Here is a 22,518-nt window from a genome sequence, read left to right on the forward strand (position 1 = left end):
GAGCTTGGACGCATTGCATTACAACAAGCGACCAGAGCTTAGCGTTTAAAATTATAGTATGCACTTAAAGATTCCAATGCACGACTGTATGCAAGCGATTATCAGTATTACATAGCGTCGTGCATTAGGCCACTAAGGGAGAAGGTATGAAATACGTCAACCCTTAGCATAGAAAAGTTTAGTCGAACATGTTCCGCAACTTAGGGCATAGGCCCATAAACAGGTAACACTTATGTCAAGCATAAGTTGCCCTGGGGACCTCTGGGCCCATTACCAAAAAAAAAATTAAATATGTATATAGAAAAAAAAAATTATAAAAAAAAAGGAGCCCTTTAACCACTTCCCGACCGCCGCATGTATATGTACGTCCACAGAATGGCACGTACAGGCAGATGGGCGTACAGGTACGTCCCCGCCTTTCCGCGGGTCGGGGGTCTGATCGGGCCCCCCCCCCGCGCTACATGTGGCGGTCGGATACCCGCGGCGAGCGATCCGGGACGACGGCGCGGCTATTCGTTTATAGCCGCTCCGTCGCGATCGCTCCCCGGAGCTGAAGAACGGGGAGAGCCGTATGTAAACACGGCTTCCCCGTGCTTCACTGTGGCGGCTGCATCGATCGAGTGATCCCTTTTATAGGGAGACACGATCAATGACGTCAGACCTACAGCCACACCCCCCTACAGTTGTAAACACACACTAGGTGAACACTAAATCCTACAGCGTCCCCTTGTGGTTAACTCCCAAACTGCAACTGTCATTTTCACAATAAACAATGCAATTTAAATGCATTTTTTGCTGTGAAAATGACAATGGTCCCAAAAATGTGTCAAAATTGTCCGATGTGTCCGCCATAATGTCGCAGTCACGAAAAAAATCGCTGATCGCCGCCATTAGTGGTAAAAAAAAAAAAAATAATAAAAATGCAATAAAACTATCCCCTATTTTGTAAACGCTATAAATTTTGCGCAAACCAATCGATAAACGCTTATTGCGATTTTTTTTTACCAAAAATAGGTAGAAGAATACGTATCGGCCTAAACTGAGGAAAAAAAATGTTTTATATGTTTTTGGGGGATATTTATTATAGCAAAAAGTAAAAAATATTTAATTTTTTTCAAAATTGTCGCTCTATTTTTGTTTATAGCGCAAATACCACCAAAATAAAGCTCTATTTGTAGGGAAAAAAGGACGCCAATTTTGTTTGGGAGCCACGTCGCACGACCGTGCAATTGTTTGTCAGTGCCGAATCGCAAAACCTGGCCTGGGCATTTAGCTGCCTAAAGGTCCGGGGCTTAAGTGGTTAATAAAAACAAAGAAAATATATAAAAAAATTAATAATTTAAAAAAAAGGGGGTTGCCATTTGGGCCCCTGGGGACCACCGGGACCCTTAGGCCTCGTACACACGACCGGATCTCCTCAACCGGATTTGGATCCGATGGCGTGTACACGCCATCGGATCAAAATTCGTGCGGAATTCCTCCGCAGTGACGTGTCGCGCCGTCGCCGCGGAGACGTGCTCAACGCTGGAAGGTAAATACTTCCACGCATGCGTCGAATCATTACGACGCATGCGAGGGAGGGGAGCGGACGGATTGATCCGGTGAGTCAGTACAGACCACCGGATCAATCCGCTGGTCCCGATTCAAGCGGATAGATTTCTTAGCATGCTAAGAAATTTCTATCCGCTTGAAATGGACCGGCCGGACGAATCTCCGCGGATAAATATCCGCTAGGCCGTACAGACGACCGGATTTGTCCGCTGGAACTGATCCGCGGATCAATCCCAGCGGATAGATCGGGTCGTGTGTACGGGGCCTTACAGGTGTACTGCCTGTACCTCCCTGATGGCGGCCCTTGGTATGGTCCTAAGGATATACACTTGTAATGTGTTCACATTTTCACAGGATCTAAATTTGCAATTTAAGCGCAATTTTTCCCATTCAGCATTTTGCTTCGATTGTCCAGACTGCGTCTGGCTTAGAGCCAAAATTTGGTCTTTGGCATGACAAACACGCATAGGGCAGCCCATTCATAATGTATGAGTAATCTGTAAAGTATTAGGGCTTGGGAAGTTCCAACTCAGGCAACCCCAGCACTTCATTCGACTCTACCGCGTAGACTGTTTAACCGCCGTAGTCTGTGAGTAATGGATGCTGCTTTAAGAAAATTAATAAAATGATAATACATGGACTGGTTGAACCCATTTTCTACCTAACGTGCGCTCTCCTCTGCTGCAGGCTGGAGCCTCGCCTTCTGTTTGTGTACTATCATTTCAGTTTGTTGCTGTTTTGGCTTTCGGGCAAAAAAAGAAGAAAAAAAAGAAGCGAACAAAGATAAGTCTTCTGCGACAGATAGTGATTAGATGCTGCACGCTGGCCTGGTCACCTCTGGAATCTAATAACGGCTCTGTCTGTGAAATGATACATCTATGCCCACTAGAGTTTATTTCATTCTGAGGCTGGAGGAACGGGGAAAACACATGAATCTTCGAGAAAAAACAACAACAACTGGAGGATGGCAAAGATGAGATACCCAGCCGTTGGTGAATGGTATGGAGGATTTAAAGTGAACCCGTCGTCAGATGAAGTTGGTGTGTTGAAAGCAGAAAAAATGGTCACTGCAGTGGCGGCTAGTGCTCAAATTTTTTTTTGGGGGGGGGGCACAAACAAACTGAAAAAAAAAAACCATTAATTGCAGCCTCACTATGCCCATCAAACGCAGCTACTGTGCCCATCAATTGTCGCCACTGTGCCATTGAATGCAGCTACTGTGCCCATCAATTGTCACCACTGTGCCATTAAACGCAGCCACTGTGCCCATCAATTGCCGCCAGTTTGCCCCCTCAAATGCAGCCATTTTGCCCCATCAAATGCAGCCAGTTTGCCCCCTCAAATGCAGCCACTTTGCCCCCTCAAATGATGCCAGTTTCCCCATCAAAAGCAGCCAGTTTACCCCCTCAAATTCAGCCAGGTTGCCCCCTCAAATGTCACCAGTTTGCCCCATCAAATGCAGCCACTTTGCCCCTTGAAATGCAGCCACTTTGCCCCCCTTAAATGCAGCCAGTTTGCCCCATAAAATGCAGCCAGTTTTCCCCCTCAAATGCAGCCAGTTTACCCCCTCAAATGATGCCAGTTTCCCCATCAAATGCAGCCAGTTTACCCCCTCAAATACAGCCAAGTTGCCCCCTCAAATGTCACCAGTTTGCCCCATCAAATGCAGCCACTTTGCCCCCTCAAATGATGCCAGTTTCCCCATCAAAATGGCTGCATTTGATGGGGAAACTGGCTGAGCCAGTTTGCCCCCTCAAATGCAGCCATTTTGCCCCATCAAATGCAGCCATTTTGCCCCATCAAATGCAGCCAGTTTGCCCCCTCAAATGCAGCCAGTTTCCCCATCAAATGCAGCCATTTTGCTCCATCAAATGCAGCCAGTTTATCCCCTAAAATACAGCCAGGTTGCCCCCTTAAATGCCACCAGTTTGCCCCATCAAATGCAGCCACTTTGCCCCCTCAAATGCAGCCAGTTTACCCCATCAAATGCAGCCAGTTTGCCCCCTCAAATGCAACCACTTTGCCCCCTCAAATGCAGCCAGTTTCCCCATCAAATGCAGCCAGTTTATCCCCTAAAATACAGCCAGGTTGCCCCCTTAAATGCCACCAGTTTGCCCCAACAAATACAGCCAGTGTGCCCCCCGCCCGGCACTTACCTTTTTTGGGTCAGCCATCCTCCTCCATGCTCCCTCGCTGTCATCTCTGCTCGTCTGTTGCTTCAGCCAATCAGGTGACCGGTAACCAGACCCAGTGCACCTGATTGGCTGAGAGGCGGGTCGGTGTTAGAGAAGCGATTCTCTAACACAGCACTGTTTAAACAGGGAACGAACAGCCTGCCCATTATTCCTACTGTATAAATTGGTTCCACCAAGACCCCCACATCTAAATATGTGGGGAACAATACACTTGTGGTCCCAATCCCTTCAATTAGTGCCTTTTCAGTGCCTGGGACCTGAATGGGGAAATATCTTCATTGAAGTAAAACGGGGGTATTCCTGCGCTATTATGGGTAAATAGAGTTGCTCAAGGGTGCCACAAACACAGTAAGGGTCAAACACTACCCACGAAAGAATCACAAAAAAATCAAATAGTGAGTGAGTGAGAGACTTGTAAAGCGCAACACATGGGAACTGAATCGCCTCTGGGCGCTGTATCCATTTCATGGGTAAGGAACCCCTTGACCTCAGAAGAGATGGGTTTTAATCTTTCTCCTGAAGGCCAAGTTATCCAACTCCAGTCGGATGGTGGTTGGTAGTGCATTCCACAGGCGAGGTCCTTGGACTGCAAATCTTCGATCTCCTTTGGACTTGTATCTGGCTTTGGGTATCTGCAGTAGGTTTTGATTGGTGGATTGCAGAACGCGATTGGGGTTATGGGCTTTTATTTTTTCGCATAGATATTGGGGGGCGTTGCCTTGAATACACTTATGTATTAGACAGAGTGCCTTGAAAGTGATTCTGTCTTTTACTGGCAACCAATGAAGGGATCTCATTGGTTGTTGCGCAACACCACTATCTTCATTTAAGGCTACCAATATTTGTATGGGTCTGGGGGGGGGGGACAAATGTCTCCTGCTTCCCAGTCCAGTCGTTTCTTGGGGGGAGCAATGGGATGACCTTACTAATGTGTGAGTGATAGTCCAAAGTCCAAAGAGTGGAGGCAACCCAAAGAGTTGTAGAGCTACAGGTTAATGCCGCGTACACACGATCGGAAATTCCACCAAGAAAAGTCAGATGTGAGCTTTTGGACGCAAATTCCGACCGTGTGTAGGAATTTCCGCCAACAAAAAATTAAGAGAAGTTCTCTATTTTTCCGAAGGGGAAAAGTTCCTATCGGAAAATCCCCTCGTCTGATGTTGGCTCGTCGCACGTCTTGTACGTCACCGCGTTCTTAACGGTAGGAATTTCCGTCAACATTTGTGTGACCGTGTGTATGCAACACAAGTTTGAGCCAAAAAAAACACGTTTTTCTTTTTGGAATTTTCGATCGTGTATTAGATTATTATTAGAATATGGGCTCCAAACTTTGGTTATACACCCTGGCAGGAGTGTGTGAAACAAAAGACTGGCTGAACAGCACTATGGTTTATGAAGATAGGTCTTTTTGTTCTGCATTTGAAACGCATGTCCAACTCAGGGAAGCACCTGGCTTGCGTTGCATTTCTTCAGATACAGCGGGCTAGATTCAGCAAAGAATTACGCCGGCGTATCCATAGATACACCGCGTAAATTCAAAGCTGCGCCGGCGTATCTACTTTCTGTATTCAGAAAGCTAGATACGCCGACATTAGCCTAAGATCCGACTGGCGTAATTCTATTACGACGTCGTATCTTAGGGTGCATTCTCACGCTGGCTGCTAGGTGGCGCTTCCATTGTTTTCAGCGTAGAATATGCAAATTACCTAGTTACGTCGATTCAGAAACGTACGTGCGCCCGGCGTTCGTTTTTTACGTTGTTTGCGTAAGGCTTTTTCGGCGTAACGTTGTGCCTGCTTCTATGAGGCGCACTCAATGTTAAGTATGGACGTCGTTCCCGCTTCGATTTTTAATTTTTTTTACGTCGTTTGCGTAAGTCGTTTGTGAATGGGGCTGGACGTAATTTACGTTGAAGTCGAAACCAATGACGTCCTTGCGACGTCATTTGGAGCAATGCACACTGGGATATGTACACGGACGGCGCATGCGCCGTTCGTACAAAACGTCAATCACGTCAGGTCAACACACATTAACATAAAACACGCCCCCCCTTACACATTTGAATTTCGCGCGCTTACGCCGGCCCCATTTACGCTACGCTAGCAAGTGCTTTGTGAATACTGCACTTGCTCCTGTAAGTTGCGGCGGCGTAGCGTAAATACGATACGCTGCGCCGCCGTAAGATCAGGCGCAGATACCTGAATCTAGCCCCATATGTCCTAATGTAGCGGGTTCGAATTGCAGCCAGAGCAGGCCATACTGAGCCTTTGCTTGTCAAGCGCTGCATTTTTACAATCGAATGCAGCGCTGCCTTTGACAAGAACGCCCACATACGTGAGCCTTCACAAATATTTTGCCAGTTAAAACAACAGCCATATGTGGATTTTAACACAGCTTCTGTCTAAGTCTCTCCAGACATCTTCCGCCGCCACGTTCCATTCAACGCATTTATTCCCCCCCCCCCCCCCCCATGCTCTTTTCTGCACGTTCACTCATTTGCAGATGGGAACGCAGGCAGGGAGATATTAAGATTGACGATCTCCGTAGTCACTTGCCTGCACATCGTTGTCTTTCTGCACTAAAGTCATCTCGTGGTTTATTAGCAATTCAGCGAGCTGAAGACATTGCAGCGCATACAGCCGGCGTGTATTTCGGGTGGTGCATAAAGCCTCCGCCTGCATCACCGACAGCAAAACCCGATTGTTTTATTGTAAAACGAAAATGTTCAAACACGTGAAGAATGACACGTCTTCCAGAAGAGACAGCTGCGCAACAAAGTGCTTTATTTACATGGTTCACAAAGTGGCATCGGCTCATGCACGGCCTAATGGAAATACGTTTTTTTTTTTTTCCGCATATGTGTGAAAGAACAATCCAGTCCAACATTTACATTTAAATAATGGGACACAGCTGGTAACATTTTGCGCACATGGCTGCCTTGGTTGTGGGGAGGTGCAGCGTGGTGTGGCGGCAGTAAACACACATAGCCAGATTCAGAGAGACGGGCGCATCTTTAGTTTGGCGTAGCGCATCCCATTTGCACTACGCCGACGTAACATAGTGAGGCAAGCAGTGGCGGCTGGTGCTCAAAAATTTTGGGGGGGGCGCAAACGAAAAAAAAAAACAATTGCAGCCTCACTGTACCTATCAATTGTCACCACTGCGCCATGCCATCAAATGCAGTCACTGTGCCATCAAAACGCAACCACTGTGCCATCAAAACGCAGCCACTGTGCCATGCCATCAAAACGCAGCCACCGCGCCATCAAAACGCAGCCACTGTGCCATGTCATCAAAACGCAGCCACCGTGCCATGCCATCAAAATACAGCCACTGTGCCATACCATCAAACACAGCTACTGTGCCATCAATTGTCACCACTATGCCATCAAACACAGCCACTGTGCCCCCAATTGTCGCCATTGTGCCCCCAATTGTTGCCACTGGGCCCCCAATTGTTGCCACTGTGCCCCCAATTGTTGCCACTGTGCCCCCAATTGTTGCCACTGTGCCCCAATTGTTGCCACTGTGCCCCCAATTGTCGCCACTGTGCCCCCAATTGTCACCACTGTGCCCCCATTTGTCGCCACTGTGCCCCCAATTGTAGCCACTGTGCCCCCAATTGTCGCCAATGTGCCCCCAATTGTAGCCACTGTGCCCCCAATTGTAGCCACTGTGCCCCCAATTGTCGCCACTGTGCCCCCAATTGTCGCCACTGTGCCCCCACTTGTAGCCACTGTGCCCCCACTTGTAGCCACTGTGCCCCCCCACTTGTAGCCACCGTGCCCAGTATCCCCCCTGGCACTTACCTTTATGGCTTCTACGTCCCTCGATGTCCCTCGTTCCGCCCTCGATGACGCTTCAGCCAATCAGGTTACCTGCCGGTACGTCCCGAGGATGAGCTTCAGGAAGCCGACTACAGCCTCAGGGCTCAGGGCTGTGCCTATCAGGGCCGCTGGCCCTGATAGGCACTTCCACACAGCCAGTCAGCTGCCGCTATTCAGCTGACCGGCGCTCAATGTCCGGTCAGCTGAATAGTGGGCGGCAGCGGCGAAAATATACAGATTCATACAGTGTATGAATCTGTATATTTTATTGGCTGTGAGCGAGCCAGAGGGGGTGGCGCTCCTGCGTCCCTATGGACGCACCGCCACTGGAGGCAAGGCCAGTATTCACAAAGCACTTGCTCCCTAAGTTACGTCAGCGTAGCGCAAATGGCCCGGCGTAACCCCACCTAATTTAAATTAGGCAGGTAGTGGGCGTGCTACATGTAAAGTAACCGTGACCCCATGTAAATGAGGGCCGTTGGTACGGCGCATGCGCGCGCATGCTCAGAATCACGTCGCAAATACTCAATGCTTTCGACGTGAACGTAACCTACGCCCAGCCCCATTCACGTACGCTTACGCAAACAACGTAAAATACGACGGCTGTTCCATCGTCCATACCTTGCATGGGCTGCGCCATCTTTTTGGTGGTTTATCTTTATGCCGGCGTATGTCTTACGTAAACGACGTAGCTTACCGCGACGGGCGTACGTATGTGAATCGGCGTATCTTGCTCATTTACATATTCAATGCGTACATCCACGTACAAGCCCCTAGCGGCCAGCGTAAATATGCACATAAGATACGACGGCGTAGGAGACTTACGTCGGTCGTATCTTAGCAACAGTGAGGCGTATCTCATTTTAAGAATGCGCGCAAAGATACGACGGCGCTCATTCGGACTTACGACGGCGTATCAGTTTTTTCTTAGCTATCTGACGACCATTAAAAGGAGGACATTCTTCTCATTGACCACCATTGAAAGGGATATTTTTCCTACTGGCCATCAAAGCAAGGGTAATTTTCCCCATTGCCCCCCCCCCTCCCCCCAAGTAAATTGGTTTTAGCAAGGGTTTCCCAAAACGACAAAATTATTTTAGGAGTTCCTTCGTGATAAAAAGGTTGAGAAAGTCTGGCCAACAGAACCCAATGCTGGACACTTTGTATTTCTAGACCCAGTGACACCTTTTGTGCCATAATATGACAGTGTCATTAGGTTAGGAAGCCAAGGGAAGCACTCCCAGACAGCTATGACAACCTGACCCCAGCCAAGGGAAGGGAAGGACCCCCAGACAGCTATGAAAACCTGACCCTAACCAAGGGAAGGGAAGGATCCCCAGACAACCATGACAACCTGACCCCAGCCAGGGTAAGAACCTCCAGACAGCCATGACAACCTAACCCCAGCCAGGGGAAGGGTAGGACCCCCAGACAGCCATGACAACCTGACCCAAGCCAGGGGAAGGGAAGGACCCCCAGACAGCCATGACAATCTAACCCCAGTCAGGGGAAGGGAAGGACCCCCAGACAGCCATGACAACCTGACCCCAGCCAGGGGAAGGACCTTCAGACAGCCATGACAACCTAACCCCAGCCAGGGGAAGGGAAGGACCCCCAGACAGCCATGACAACCTAACCCCAGCCAAGGGAAGGGAAGGACCCCCAGACAGCCATGACAATCTAACCCCAGCCAGGGGAAGGGAAGGACCCCCAGACAGCCATGACAACCTAACCCCAGCCAGGGGAAGGGAAGGACCCCCAGACAGCCATGACAACCTAACCCCAGCCAGGGGAAGGGAAGGACCCCCAGACAGCCATGACAATCTAACCCCAGCCAGGGGAAGGGAAGGACCCCCAGACAGCCATAACAACCTAACCCCAACCAAGGGAAGGGAAGGACCCGCAGATGGCTGTGAAAACCTTACCTCAGCAAAAGGAAGGACACCTAGACAGCTATGAAACCTGACCCCAACCAAAAGAAAAGGGAAGGACCCCCAGACAGCTATGAAAAATAATCCCAGCCAAGGGAAGGGAAAGACCCTCAGATAGCTGTGAGAACCTTACCTCAGCAAAGGGAAGGACACCCAGCTATAAAACCTGACCCCAGCCTAGAGAAGGGAAGGACCCCCAGATAACTATAAAGCCTGACCCTTGCCAAGGGAAGGGACGGACCCCCAGACAGCTATGAAAACCTGACCCCAGCCAAGAGAAGGTAAGAACCCCCAGACAGCTATGACAACCTGACCCTTGCCAAGGGAAGGGAAGGACCCCAGACAGCTATGAAAACCTGACCCCAGCTAAGGGAGGGAATTACCCCCAGACAGCTATCAAAACCTGACCCCAGCCAAGGAAAGGGAAGGACTACACAACAGCTATGAAAACTGACAATAGTCAAGGGAAGGGAAAACCCCCCAGACAGCTATGAAAACTGACCACAGCCAAGGGAAGGGAATGACTCCACGACAGCTATTAAAACTGACTCTGGTCAAGGGAAGGGAAGGACTCCCAGACAGCTATGAAAACCTGACCCCAGCCAAGGGAAGGGAAGGACTCCATGACAGCTATGAAAACTGACCCCAGTCAAGGGAAGGACTCCCAGACAGCTATGAAAACCTGACCCCAGCCAAGGGAAGGGAAGGACTCCACGACACCTATGAAAACTGACCCCAGACAAGGTAAGGGAAGGACCCCCAGACAGCCATGACAACCTGACCCCAGCCAAGGTAAGGGAAGGACCCCTAGACAGCCATGACAACCTGACCCCAGCCAGGGTAAGAACCTCCAGACAGCCATGACAACCTAACACCAGCCAGGGGAAGGGTAGGAAACCTAGACAGCCATGACAACCTGACCCCAGCCAGGGGAAGGGAAGGACCCCCACACAGCCATGACAATCTAACCCCAGTCAGGGGAAGGGAAGGACCCCTAAACAGCCATGACAACCTGACCCCAGCCAGGGGAAGGACCTCCAGACAGCCATGACAACCTAACCCCAGCCAGGGGAAGGGAAGGACCCCCAGACAGCCATGACAACCTAACCTAAAGGAAGAACACCTAGACAGCTATGAAACCTGACCCCAACCAAAAGAAAAGGGAAGGACCCCCAGACAGCTATGAAAACTAATCCCAGCCAAGGGAAGGGAAAGACCCTCAGATAGCTGTGAGAACCTTACCTCAGCAAAGGGAAGGACGCCCAGCTATAAAACCTGACCCCAGCCAAGAGAAGGGAAGGACCCCCAGATAACTATAAAGCCTGACCCTTGCCAAGGGAAGGGAAGGACCCCAGACAGCTATGAAAACCTGACCCCAGCCAAGGAAAGGGAAGGACTACACAACAGCTATGAAAACTGACAATAGTCAAGGGAAGGGAAAACCCCCCAGACAGCTATGAAAACTGACCACAGCCAAGGGAAGGGAAGGACTCCACGACAGCTATGAAAACTGACCCTGGTCAAGGGAAGGGAAGGACTCCCAGACAGCTATGAAAACCTGACCCCAGCCAAGGGAAGGGAAGGACTCCATGACAGCTATGAAAACTGACCCTAGTCAAGGGAAGGACTCCCAGACAGCTATGAAAACCTGACCCCAGCCAAGGGAAGGGAAGGACTCCACAACACCTATGAAAACTGACCCCAGACAATGTAAGGGAAGGACCCCCAGACAGCCATGACAACCTGACCCCAGCCAAGGTAAGGGAAGGACCCCCAGACGGCCATGACAACCTGACCCCAGCCAAGGGAAGGGAGGGTTCCCTAGATAGTGATGAAAACCTGACCCCAGCCAAGGGAAGGGAAGGACCCCCAGACAGCCATGACAACCTGACCCCAGCCAAGGTAAGGGAAGGACCCCCCAGACAGCCATGACAACCTGACCCCAGCCAAGGGAAGGGAAGGACCCTTAAACAGCTATGAAAACTGACCCCAGCCAAGGGATCGAAAGGACCCACAGACGGCTATAAAAACTGACCCCAGCCAAGGGAAAGGAAGGACCCTCAGACAGCTATGAAAACCTGACCCCAGCCAAGGGAAAGGAAGGACCTTCAGACATCTATGAAAACCTGACCCTAGCCAAAGGAAGGGAAGTACCCTCAGACAGCTATAATACCTGACCAAAATATAAAAAATAGAGTTTAATTTAAAGGAAAGCACCTAAAAAATCCCTTTTTCCCCAAACCAAGCTGACTTAAATAATACCAGTACATTTCCTAAAATGAACTTGTCTTGCTTTCAAAAAATATATTTGGCAGCGCAGTAGCCTGAGGATAGCTAATAAGTAGCTGTTTTTTACTGCCCGAGGGCATTCTAAATCTCCCGTACTATACACAGTTTAACATTTCAGCTCCCATTAGATATATTTTTGAGTGGAGTAGTTGCCAGGAAAAGTTATTCTCTACCGAACGATCTCCAAATTACCTACCCGCACCACCAACCAAAGCAGAAGATAAACTATCCTGTGAATTAGACACATGCCGAGCTTACAGGACTACTAATCACTACGAGTACTGATATTTTCTTATGTTTTACATACACTCTATACAGGCTCAAGTCACAAAGCTAGCACACCAGGATAAGTATTCCTTTTTCTTTTTTTTTTAAGTGACAGCTATTTTCAGTCGAGTCCAATGAGATTAAAAAAAATTGTCACATGACTATATACAGTCTATATACTGTATATCAGAGAGCCTCATCTTTTTATTAAAGCTTTGTGAAATGAGCCCAGTATTCCTTATTAACCCCTAGTTGGCCTAATCAGGGCCTTTTGAAGGAATTTGGGGGCCCCAAGCAAAATGGGGGCCCCCAAGCACCCCCCCCCTCCCGCATGCAAAGCCTAAGTTAGCGCTACACAATTTTTTTACACCCATGTTCTTACTCCCCCCCAGTCCCTATGTTTTTCTATTCTCACTTCCCCTTCTTCCCTGTTGGCTGCCACTGTAACGAGGCTGAGCTCCTCTTCCTCCTGTCAGTCCGGTGTTCTATCATTATGGGTCCCCAGTCCCCTATCAGAAAGTGCCCGGGCTGGGCCGGGTACTGTGGGGTACAGGAGAATCAGTTTCCTGCGTTCTTGACCGGACTGAAAGGAAGTGAGCACTTAGTGTGCACTTCCTGTCAGTCCGGCCGGGAACAGAAAACTGAATCTCCTGTACCACGCGTGGTACCCGGCCGGACTGACAGGACTCCAGGAGGAAGGAAGAGGAGCTCGGCCACGCTACAGCCTGGGAAGGGGAAGTTGGGGGCCCCAGGCCAGCTCGGGGCCCCAAGCAATTGTTTGTTTTGCCTGTCCTGTAGCGACGGGACTGGGCCTAATCAGCCCCGATTAACGCCTCCTTCACCTTCTCCACTTAGCTATTATTTTTCTTCAAATTTTTATACTTCTTTTTTTTTTACCATTAAAGTATAACTGGAGACAACACATTTTTTGTCTGCATATTTCTTTTAATATTATTTTCCATTAAAGTATAACTGGAGACAACACATTTCATTTAGTTTTGAATGGAGTGGAGAGGGAATTTATTGGTGTCTGTGCAATAAAAGGAGATTCATCATTTCTATTTGTCTTGGTTACCAACATCACTGAGAGTGAAAGAAAATTTACACATTTGGGGTTTTCACCAGAACAGGAATAGAGGGGAAATCTTCCAATGGGGACACCTGGGATTCCCTCCCTTTGAAGGGATTTATTTTCGCTTCCTGTTTTGGTTATGGGACAGGAAGTGAAGAAAAATCTCTTTAATGAAAAGCAGTTGGCCAAAAAAAAAAAAACTGATAGCCGTTATAACCAGCGGTGACCCGCCCCCTAATCTAATCTACGTGCCAGATGCATGGATTCCAATGGGTTTTTTTTTTTTTTTTAAGCACATGATTAGAGCCTAATAGCTGGATTCATAAAGACCGCCGCATCTTTAAGGCGGCGTAGCGTATCGTATTTACGCTACGCCGCCTTAAGTTAGCTAGGCAAGTACTGTATTCACAAAGTACTTGCCTGCTAAGTTACGGCGGCGTAGCGCAAATGTGGCGGGCGTAAGCCTGCCTAATTCAAATTAGGCTGAGGGGGCGTGTTTTGTTAATGGGGGGTGACCTGACGTGATTGACGTTTTTTACGAACGGCGCATGCGCCGTCCGTGTACATATCCCAGTGTGCATTGCGGCAAAGTACGCCGCAAGGATGTATTGGTTTCGACGTGGACGTAAATTACGTCCAGCCCTATTCACGGACGACTTACGCAAACGATGTAAAATTTTCAAATTTCGACGCGGGAACGACGACCATACTTACCATTACTAGTCCAGCTATTTGATGGAATAACTTTACACCTGAAAATGCCTTACGTAAACGGCGTATCTTTACTGCAACGGGCAAGCGTACGTCCGTGAATAGGCGTATCTAATGATTTACATATTCTACGCCGAACGCTATTGAAGCGCCACCTAGCGGCCAGCCTAAATATTGCACCCTAAGATACGACGGCGCAATCCGTCGTATCTTAGATAGGTTTAAGTGTATCTCTGTTTGAGAATACACTTAAACTTAGGTCGGCGCAGATTCCGAGTTAGGTTGGCGTATCTACTGATACGCCGGCCTAACTCTTACTGAATCTAGCTATATGGCTCTAATTGGCTTAAAAATAGGATGGGCTTGGGGCGCAGGGAGAAATGTGCCCTGAGCCCAGAGGCGTACTAAGCATGGGGCGGAGGGGGCGGGCCGCACCGGGTGCCACACCCTGGGGGGGTGTCAGGCCGACGCCCCCCCTCCGCGAATGAAGAGAACTGTAGCGTGCGGCATGATGATGGCGCGGTAACAGGGAGGCAGCGCTAGCGGAAGTCTAGGTAAGACACAGTTGAAGTGTGGCTTTTCAGGGGGGGGTGACTCGTGCGAGCCGTACCCATACCCGGGACCGCAATTATCCCCTTCTCTGTGGCAGCGCAGCGCCCGCGGCTCTGATAGATACGGCTGTGACTGTCTGACACTTACAGTCACACAGCTGAGGAGCGTGACGCTGCAGCCGCCTCCCCCTGTGCTGTGCTGTGCTGCCTGTGTGTGTAGTGTAACACGCGGCGCGCTGATGATCATCTGTCTGACGGCATTATGGGTCTGAAGGCAAGGGGGGTGTGTGCACTATTGTAAGGGGGGGGGGCGTGTTCTGTATATGAGGGGGGGTGTTCTGTATATGAGGGGGGTTCTGTATTCTGGGGGGGTTCTGTATTGTGGGGGGGATGTTCTGTATTGTAGGGGGTGGTATCTGTATAGGGGGGGGTTCTGTATATGAGGGGGGTTTTGTATTCTGGGGGGTTCTGTATTGTGGGGGGGGGAGTTCTGTATTGTAGGGGGGTGGTATCTGTATAGGGGGGTTCTGTATTATGGGGGGGGGGTTGTTCTGTATTGTAGGGGGTGGTTCTGTATATGAGGGGGGATTCTGTATTCTGGGTGGGTTCTGTATTGTGGGGGGGTGTTCTGTATGCTAACGGGTGGTTTCTGTATATGAGAGGGGTTCTGTATTCTGAGGGGGTTCTGTATTGTGGGGGGGGGGGGGGGTGTTCTGTATTGTAGGGGGTGGTATATGTATAGGGGGGGGGGGGGGTTATGTATATGAGGGGGGTTCTGTATTGTGTGGGGGGGAGTTCTGTATTGTAGTTGGGTGGTATCTGTATAGGGGGGTTCTGTATTCTGGGGGGTTCTGTATTGTGGGGGGGGTGTTCTGTATTGTAGGGGGGTGGTATCTGTATAGGGGGGGTTCTGTATTCTGAGGGGGTTCTGTATTGTAGGGGGTGGTTCTGTATTGTGGGGGGGTGTTCTCTGTATAGGGGGTGGTTCTGTATATGAGGGGGGTTCTGTATTGTAGGGGGGTCTGAACTGTAGGGGGGGTCTGTATTGTAGGGAGGGGTCTGCACTGTCCAGAGGTGCAGTCTAATGTAAAGGGGTGCAGTGTAATGTAAAGGGGTCCAGAGATGCAGGGTGCTGTGTAATGTAAAGGGGCCAGAGGTGCAGGGTGCTGTGTAATGTAAGGGGTCCAGAGATGCAGGGTGCTGTGTAATGTAAGGGGTCCAGAGGTGCAGGATGCTGTGTAATGTAAAGGGGTCCAGAGGTGCAGGGTGCTGTGTAATGTAAAGGGGACCAGTGGTGCAGGGTGCTGTGTAATGTAAAGGGGTCCAGAGATGCAGGGTGCTGTGTAATGTAAGGGGTCCAGAGATGCAGGGTGCTGTGTAATGTAAGGGGTCCAGAGGTGCAGGGTGCTGTGTAATGTAAGGGGTCCAGAGGTGCAGGATGCTGTGTAATGTAAAGGGGTCCATAGGTGCAGGGTGCTGTGTAATGTAAAGGGGTCCAGAGGTGCAGGGTGCTGTGTAATGTAAAGGGGACCAGTGGTGCAGGGTGCTGTGTAGTGTAAAGGAGTCCAGAGGTGCTGTGTAATGTAAAGGGGTCCAGAGATGCAGGGTGCTGTGTAATTTAAAGGGGTCCAGAGATGCAGGGTGTTGTGTAATATAAAGGGGTGCAGGGTGCTGTGTATTGTAAAGGGGTCCAGAGATGCAGGGTGCTGTGTAATGTAAAGGGGTCCAGAAGTGCAGTGTAATGTAAAGGGGTCCAGAGATGCAGGGTGCTGTGTAATCTAAAGGGATCCAGAGGTGCAGGGTGGTGTGTAATGTAAGGGGTCCAGAGGTGCGGTGCTGTGTAATGTAAGGGGTCCAGAGATGCAGGGTGCTGAGTAATTTAAAGGGGTCCAGAGATGCAGGGTGCTGTGTAATGTAAAGGGGTCCAGAAGTGCAGTGTAATGTAAAGGGGTCCAGAGGTGCAGGGTGCTGTGTAATGTAAGGGGTCCAGAGATGCAGGGTGCTGTGTAATGTAAAGGGGTGCAGGGTGCTGTGTAATGTAAAGGGGTCCAGAGATGCAGGGTGCTGTGTAATATAAAGGGGTCCAGAGATGCAGGGTGCTGTGTAATGTAAAGGGGTCCAGAAGTGCAGTGTAATGTAAAGGGGTCCAGAGTGCTGTGAAATGTAAAGGGGTCCCGTGGTGCAGTTGTGGAGAGGGGGTACACAGTAGTGACAAAGAGATATTGAAGGATGCAGGGGGCACAGTGGGGTGTTTTTACATTTTACCGTGGGGGGGGGGGGTGCCATATATTGGATCTGCCCCGGGTGCCAAATGTTCTAGGTACGCCCCTGCCTGAGCCCACCCAGTTTCGTGACAATATCGAATTATAAAATGCAAAACAAAAGAAAAATCTTATTTGCAAAAAAAAAAATCGTGCTTTGTGCCAGAAACCATCATTTATTATTAGGACAAATTATAGAATAAATGGTATACATTTTGGCCCAGATTCACAAAGCACTTACGCCGACGTATAACAAGTTACGCCGACACAAGTGCAAATGTGCGCCGTCGTATCTGTGCGCCAGACCCACAAACAGATATGCGCCCAAAACCAGGCTACACCCCGCCGACGTATCTTGCTTACGCCAACGTAGGGTGGCCCCACATTTAGGCTGGGTGCATGGTGCCGCTCCCATTGATTAGCCATTCAAACATGCAAATGAGGGAAATACGGCGATTCACGAACCTGCGTGCGCCCGACGCAGGCTACGCGAGGTGCGCGCAAGTTGTACGTCCGGCGTAAAGTTATTCCCCATAAAGGAGGTGCAACCCGGCAACAGACATGCAAAGGTCTGCACCAGGAAACACAAGCCGGCGTATTTTACGTTGGACGTGTGTCTGGCTGGGCGTAGGTTACGTTCACGCCGTACGCAGTGATCCGGCGTAGTTTAGTCAGTTGTTCTGACGTGGTTGTGAGCAGGCGCAGGGGGATGCGTCCACGTCACATGCGCAGTTCGTGATACGTATCTGTCTGGCGCTCGGCACATCATTTGCATGGGGTCACGCCTCATTTGCATGGGTCACGCTCAATTCCACCTACGCCGGCGTACGCCTTTGAATCCCACGCCGCGCTGGCGCAACGTTGGGAGCACTGGCTTGCTGAATGCATTGCTTGCCTCTAGCTGCGCTGCGTTGGCGTAGCGTACATTGGTTACTCTATGGCAGCGTAATGTGCACCTTGCTCTCTGTGAATCTGGGCCAATATTTCCAGTAATCCTTTTTTTTTTTTCGTTATTTTATGTCTTGATGTCTGTAGAATTCATACAATATAACATTTAAATAATATAAAATAATGTTTTTGCAGGACAATATTACCAAAAAAGAGCATAGTTTGTCCTCAAAATTCAATGTACTGTATATATTATTATTATTATTTTTTTAAGTAATGAAAAAGTTATTGCTGAATAAACAGGACCATTTCAGTAATGTAAAGACTGTTGGGCACCGTAAGGGGGGAAAAGGATAAAAAAACTGAATCGATTAATAGATATGCACCAAATAATGTCCGGGGTAAAAACAAAAAGGAAAGGCTCGTAATTTGGACTGTCTCCTTTTCTAAGGTACATCGGCTCAATTCACAAAGCATTCACACAAGGATAAGGCTCTCTGATTTAAATCTCAATGGATTGGACTAAAAATAACCGTCACTCGAACAGAACTAAATATGTATCTCTGAAAAAGGAAAAAAATGACTTTTCCAAGAAACACGTTGGCTTGAAACAATTATATACCGGATAATGTAATTTATACCATGTAATTATAAGATTGCAACGGGATGTTGCTTATTATTTCAATCAGAAGAGCTTGGAAAAACTGAAAAAATTATGAAATGATTTGCATTCATGTGTTGGCGTTGATAGCTGCATACCATAAATATCCCCCTTATCTTTTTCTTGTTACTCCTTCTTTATGAGGGGGCCTTGGCTGTAGGGTGGAGTATGTTATGAGGTTCCAGTTTCTACAGATCACAATTTAAAACCCTCAACCCCAGGGAGGAAAGGAATAGTCACCACCAGCATCTTAATGTTGGCTCTCACAGGGGTCACATGATCAGGAGCACTTCCTGCTGGCTCCCAATCAGAAGTGGTCACATGATCAGGAGCGGTCGCATGATCAGAAGCGCTTCGGGCTGGATCCCTATCAGAAGTAGTCACATGATCAAGGAGCACTTCCTTCTGGGTCCTGATCAGAACCAGTCACATGATCAGGAGTCCTTCCTCCTGATCCCAATCAGAAGTGGTCACATGATCAGGAGTCCTTACGCTGGTTCCCGATCAGAAGGGGTCACATCATTAGGAGTGGTCGCATGATCAGGAGCGGTTCAGGCTGGATCACAATCAGAAGTGATCACATGATGAGGAGTCCTTCCCGCTGGTTCCTGATCAGAAGCGGTCACATGATCGGGAGCGGTCGCATGATCAGGAGCCCTTCTTGCTGGATCCTGATCAGCAGCCGTCACATGATTAGGAGCATTTCTGGCTGGCTTCCAATCAGGAGTGGTCACATGATCAGAAGTGGTCACATGATCAGGAGCCCTTGCCACTGGCTCCCAGGTAAGAAGTGGTCACTTGATCAGAAACCGTCACATGATCAGGAGAGGTCTCTGATTGGCATCCAGCAAGAGAATTTCCTGCTGGATCCCAATCAAAAGCAGTCACATAATCAGGAGCCCTCCTTGCTCGCTCCTAATCAGAAGAGGTTGCATGATCAGAAGCAATCGCATGATCAGGAGCCCTTCCTTTTGGCTTCTGATCAAAAGCTGTCATACGATCAGGAGCACTTCCTGTTGGCGCCCAATCAGAAGCATTCACATGATCAGGAAACCTTCCTGTTGGCTTCTGATTAAAAGTGGTCACATGATCAGGAGCACTTCCTGTTGGCGCTCGATCAGAAGTGGTCACATGATCAGGAGCCCTTTCTGCTGGCTCCCAATCAGAAGTGGTCACATGATGAGGAGTCCTTCCCGCTGGTTCCTGATCAGAAGCGGTCACATGATCAGGAGCTCTTCCTGCTGGATCCTGATCAGCAGCCGTCACATGATTAGGAGCATTTCTGACTGGCTTCCAATCAGGAGTGGTCACATGACCAGGAGTGGTCACATGACCAGAAGTGGTCACATGATCAGGAGCCCTTGCCACTGGCTCCCAGGTCAGAAGTGGTCACATGACCAGAAACCATCACATGATAAGGAGAGGTCTCAGAGGTGGCCATATGACTATGGGCGTCCGCTGAATTCTTTTCGGGGGGGGGCACTCTGGCAGCGGCGATGCACAGACGCACTTAACCCTTTCTTCAAACGCTAGCGGGGGTTAGAAGCGCAGCTAAAACGATGGTAAAGCGCCGCTTTACCGAGCTGGCAGTGTGAAATAGCTCTTGAGATAATTCAGCTTCACTCCATGCCCATATTAATATAGCCTAGAGAATGTACAGACCCCTTTATTCAGCACAGGCCCCCCCCCATTCTGCACATACCCCTCCATTCAGCACAGATGGACCCCCTGTGTACACATAAACACTGGAGGTGGATGCGGATTCACTCTGCTCACTGTGCCTGTGTGACATCCTGCCCAGGCACCCCACGGCCGCGGGACTCTTTCAAGACCTTCTTGATTTTCCAGGGGGGGTCAATTCCCTCCCCTTGCCCTATGGAGTGGATGCCCATGCATATGACTGCTTCTGATTGGGATCCAGCAAGAAAATTTCCTGCTGGATCCCAATCAAAAGCAGTCACATAATCAGGAGCCCTTCCTGTTGGTGCCCGATCAGAAGTGGTCACCTGACTATAAGCAGTTACATGATCAGAAGCCCATCTTGCTGGCTCCCAATCAGAATCTGTCAGTGACAGCTTGGTCGGTGTACTGGGAGCAGGCAGTGCTGTGGACACCAATGTCCGGTGAACATATTCACCTTCAATCTGAAGCTGTACGCTGCAGTACTTCCTTTTGGCCACAAGATGTCCTCGGTGCTCTGAATTGATTGGTACCCAGTCTTAGCTGGCAGTGTTGGAATTAGTAGGTAGAGATCATACATTTCCCTCTAGATGTTCTTGTTGGTCATATGGTTACCGGCCTGTTATCGGTCCATCGATCACCGAGCTGGAGCACTTTGTTGGCTGCGCTCTGGAAAAATGAATAGGCCTCGCAGGATGAATGTTTTTCTATTCACCTCCAATAACTCCTCACCTCCCATCTTTCATATTTACATAAACAAAGCGTTCTTCGGGGGGAGAGAGAGGCCGCTAAAGACGCGGCAACCTAATCATGCCGACGTCCCCGGAGAAGACGATGAAACGGAGCGCGGCGGAGGAGGATTAAAAGAACAGCACAATGATAATGCCTGATCTATAGTTATTAAAGGGGCAATCCCCCCCCCCCAACAGGATACAAAGGTGCACGGGACAATTAGCAGCTTAGATGAGGGAACGCTATTCACACACCAGATGTTCCTTCATAGGATATCATTGCGTGTACTTTAGAACAGATGACACGCTAATAGGCTGATGGGTCTTCATCTATTTACAATATGAAGGGAGACAGTCTAGGTACAATACAGTTCAAGGGACACGTTTTTGCTACAATGAAGCTGCTACACACGCTATATTACCAAAAGTATTGGGACACCTGCCTTTACACGCACATCTACTTTAATGGCATCCCAGTCTTAGTCCGTAGGGTTCAATATTGAGTTGGCCCACCCCTTGCAGCTGTAACCGCTACCCAATAACCCAATACTTGTGTAGGGTTACAGTGAATGGGTCTGCTCCAGAGCGGGCGGCCACTTGCCTGCAATCTCCTGCAGAGGCCTTCTGATCATTACCAGAAGTGTAGAAGACGGATCTCTTTCATCTGCTACTCCAGCAGCTGCTTCCTTCTCCGCTCGGGTAATTCCAAGCTACACAGCAGCTGCTTTTCAATGCAAGAGCGACTCCTAAGTATGGTATCACCTGCACCCCCTCATTTGCATCACAAATTGGGCAACTCGCAAGCCTGAGGCTTCTGGGGAACCGCAAGCCCCAGCAGGTCAGGCCAGCCGGCAGGTGGTGGGGCATGCTGGGAAAGCTGTTGGTCGGCAGGACTGATGCTATTTAAAGGTGAACTCCAGGTATAGATTTTCTTGTTTAGTTACATTGGTCCAGCTTGGGGCAAGGTAAGCAGGGCTTTTTTTAATCTCAGAGAGTAGGTACAGGAACTCCCCCCTTCTGAGTCACCCCTTGTCTCCGCCCCTACCCACCTCTGAGTACCGTTCCTTGTTTCCGCCCCCTACCCACCTCCGAGCACCATTCCTTGTCTCTGCCCCCTACCCACCTTCGAGCACCGTTCCTTGTCTCCGTCCTCTACCCACCTCCGAGCACCGTTCCTTGCCTCCGTCCCCTTCCCACCTCCAAGCACAGTTCCTTGTCTCTGCCCCCTACCCACCTCCGAGCACCGTTCCTTGTTTCTGTCCCCTACCCACCTCCGAGCACCGTTCCTTGTCTATGCCCCTACCCACCTCCGAACACCGTTCCTTTCCTCCATCCCTTTCCCACCTCTGAGCACCGTTCTTTGCTTGCCTCCGTCCCCTTCCCACCTCCGAGCACCGTTGCTTGCCTCCGTCCCCTTCCCACCTCCGAGCACCGTTCCTTGTTTCCACCCCCTACCCACCTCTGAGCACCGTTCCTTGCCTCTGCCTCCTACCCACCTTCGAGTACCGTTCCTTGTCTCTGTCCTCTACCCACCTCCGAGCACCGTTCCTTGCCTGCGTCCCCTTCCCACCTCCGAGCACAGTTCCTTGTCTCTGCCCCCTACCCACCTCCGAGCACCGTTCCTAGTTTCCGTCCCCTACCCACCTCCGAGCACCGTTCCTTGTCTATGCCCCTACCCACCTCCGAACACCGTTCCTTTCCTCCATCCCCTTCCCACCTCCAAGCACCGTCCTTTGCTTGCCTCTGTCCCCTTCCCACCTCCGAGCACCGTTGCTTGCCTCCGTCCCCTTCCCACCTCCGAGCACCGTTCCTTGTTTCCACCCTCTACCCACCTCTGAGCACCGTTCCTTGCCTCTGCCTCCTACCCACCTTCGAGCACCATTCCTTGTCTACGCCCCTACTC

This window comes from Rana temporaria, chromosome 4, assembly GCF_905171775.1.
Source record: "Rana temporaria chromosome 4, aRanTem1.1, whole genome shotgun sequence".
Lineage (NCBI taxonomy): Eukaryota > Metazoa > Chordata > Amphibia > Anura > Ranidae > Rana > Rana temporaria.